The sequence below is a fragment of the Bacillus rossius genome, chromosome 1, assembly GCF_032445375.1.
Source record: "Bacillus rossius redtenbacheri isolate Brsri chromosome 1, Brsri_v3, whole genome shotgun sequence".
In the NCBI taxonomy this organism is placed as follows: Eukaryota; Metazoa; Arthropoda; class Insecta; order Phasmatodea; family Bacillidae; genus Bacillus; species Bacillus rossius.
In genome coordinates, this window is record NC_086330.1 from 159,800,907 (window position 1) to 159,803,317 (window position 2,411).

Consider the following 2,411-nt stretch of genomic DNA (forward strand, 5'->3'; position numbering starts at 1 on the left):
GGGAAGAAGAAGCAGATGACCCTCCCCGCCGTTCACGCCCCTGTATTCCACTGTCATCTGTGATGAGTGAGATGTAGTCGGTGTATTACATTGAGTTTGTTTGAATCAATATCCATTCCATTAGTTCAACACGTACATATTGCAGATGGAATTAAATACTACTACAACCATTGTATTGCAATGCTATTGAATTTATACACTCGTGAATTCTTTACAAGTGTGGAAATTGTGTAACTGTCCGGCCTAGCATGTTGTCAGTTAGTACGAGCACAATAGAGACTGTGGTGCAGTTGAATGTCTGTGCAGAAATAACCAGTAGCGCACGCAGAATTACACCGAGGGGGAAGTGTGATAGAACGCCTCTGTCCGCTATTTGCTTTCAAATTATTTCCTTTTGTTGATAGATATGTTTTTATTTTTGGGCGGATTTCAAGGGTATATGTCCCTGGAATCAGAAGCCACGCAGACTCACTTGTATGGGGGGGGGGGGGGGGTTTGTATATAGCCCAATACACCTTAACATCCAATTGTGTGTGCCCTTGGGAATAACTATCATAAGTTGATTCCAAAATATTAAAATTAATTGAAGAGCAAGACATAATTTGTTAGGTACTTGTGTTATACAAGAAAAGAAGTATCTACGATAGCGGACTTATGGGTTATTTATGTTATTTAAGTCTCATATCGGATGCAAGGCGTAGTGACACCAGAATAGCTGGATTAGGATTAATATGTGGTCCCATGGTGTAATGGTTAGCACTCTGGACTCTGAATCCAGCGATCCGAGTTCAAATCTCGGTGGGACCTTTCATTTTAATATCTCACAACCGATTAAGTGAAGTATTGTTTTTGCAATTTTAAAGAAAACGTTTTGAATTTATCTAAGAAAAATAAAGCGCAGAGAAAACTTAAAAAAAATTCATTCCCGAAACAGTTTTTTCAGATTGTTTTCCAAAATTCCTTTAGTCATTTTTAATCGTTTATACCGGCGAATATGGTTCGAGGTAAACTTACAAGCAGTATTTTTCACTCCGATTCACCTTGGGGAACCAATACATTATTGGTTAGGTCTTGTCGAGTATGTTTACGGTAATTTTTTCAATTGGTATTTATCAGACCATTTGAAACTCCGTCGAGATGGAGAGTTGCCCTGGACGTAGCCAGCGTGGCGCGCTGTGTGTAGCTGGTGGTCTGCATGGCGCTAGTGGCCCAGACTCTTAGGGATTTATTGATTCACTTAACTTTTTAAATTCATCTCTGGAAACTCTCGCTGGCAATCTCATGCCTGATCAGTTGAAACTCACCCGTTCAATGTTTCCGGATGACGCACAGTTTCAGTTAGAGGTCTCCGCCGGAGCATTGGAGCAGTTTACCTACTCTTTCAAACACTTTAAACCCAACCTAGAACTAAACATTTAGAAGATGGTTTTGGTGATTTACCTTAGGATATGTTGATATTATTTCTTGATGAATTACTCGTATACTTGGGTCAGTTTCATTAATGCTAAAGATAAATTTCCGGGGTAATCACATCATTATGCGTGGCATTAATTTTTTTCAAATTTCATTAAGTTACAAGATAATAATTTTTTTTTCATTTCCCATTGTTGCCCGTATTTGTAAAAGAACACTGCACATAGGACGCGGGGCGCGGGGCGACTGCCCTGGACGGGCCGAAATACTGGGCTTGCTTTGAGGAAACAGTTTTGAAGGACTGTAATTCATGGAAGCGACTAAGTTTAACTACGGAAACTCTAATTCGTACTTATTAACCGCATCAGGCGTGATCAAGAAACATTTCCGCAATTTATTGCATGTTACGATGTGGCAGTGGTGAAGTAGAAAGTGACTTGAACTACTTTAAGCACACCATCTCCTTACAACTCCTAACTCCATGTATTAAAAGGGACATCGAAGCTGTGCCCCAACAATACCTTTAATTCTTTCCTGTATTCGAATGGTATAAAGACACATTGTGTGTTCGTCCCCCCCCCCCCCCCCAAAGAAAAACAACAAACAACACAGCTCTGCGATCAGTTACTTTCCTGTGATAGAATAAATATGAGCGTAAGTGTATCAAACATGAGTCTTCGTTGGTCGTAATTGAGGCAAGGTAGTGGCAGAGTGTACAGATTTAACAGCAGTGGCATGGCTCATATTCATTTATGAGTATGTCTACCGAGTCAGTAACTCAGAAGTTCGAAATCGTTCACCTTTATGAAGGAAATAATCACTTTACAGAATTTCATTTAATTTGTGAGTATCGGCGTGACGCAAGTTTTTCACGGGTGGAAAAATGGCAGGTTTACTCAGGGTACTCGCGTTTCCCCCACCCTCTTGTCCCGCCGATGACACATTCCCATCACAACATGGTTGGTCATTCCTCGGCTCTAACAGTGTGGGCCATGCCG

General features: G+C 40.8%; 1 non-coding gene across 1 annotated transcript; it reads left to right on the top strand.

The window, feature by feature from the left end:
- Positions 1-735: 735 nt before the first annotated feature.
- Positions 736-807, top strand: Trnaq-cug (transfer RNA glutamine (anticodon CUG)). The gene has a single exon. It is a non-coding gene; the product is annotated as a tRNA-Gln (tRNA).
- Positions 808-2,411: the final 1,604 nt, after the last annotated feature.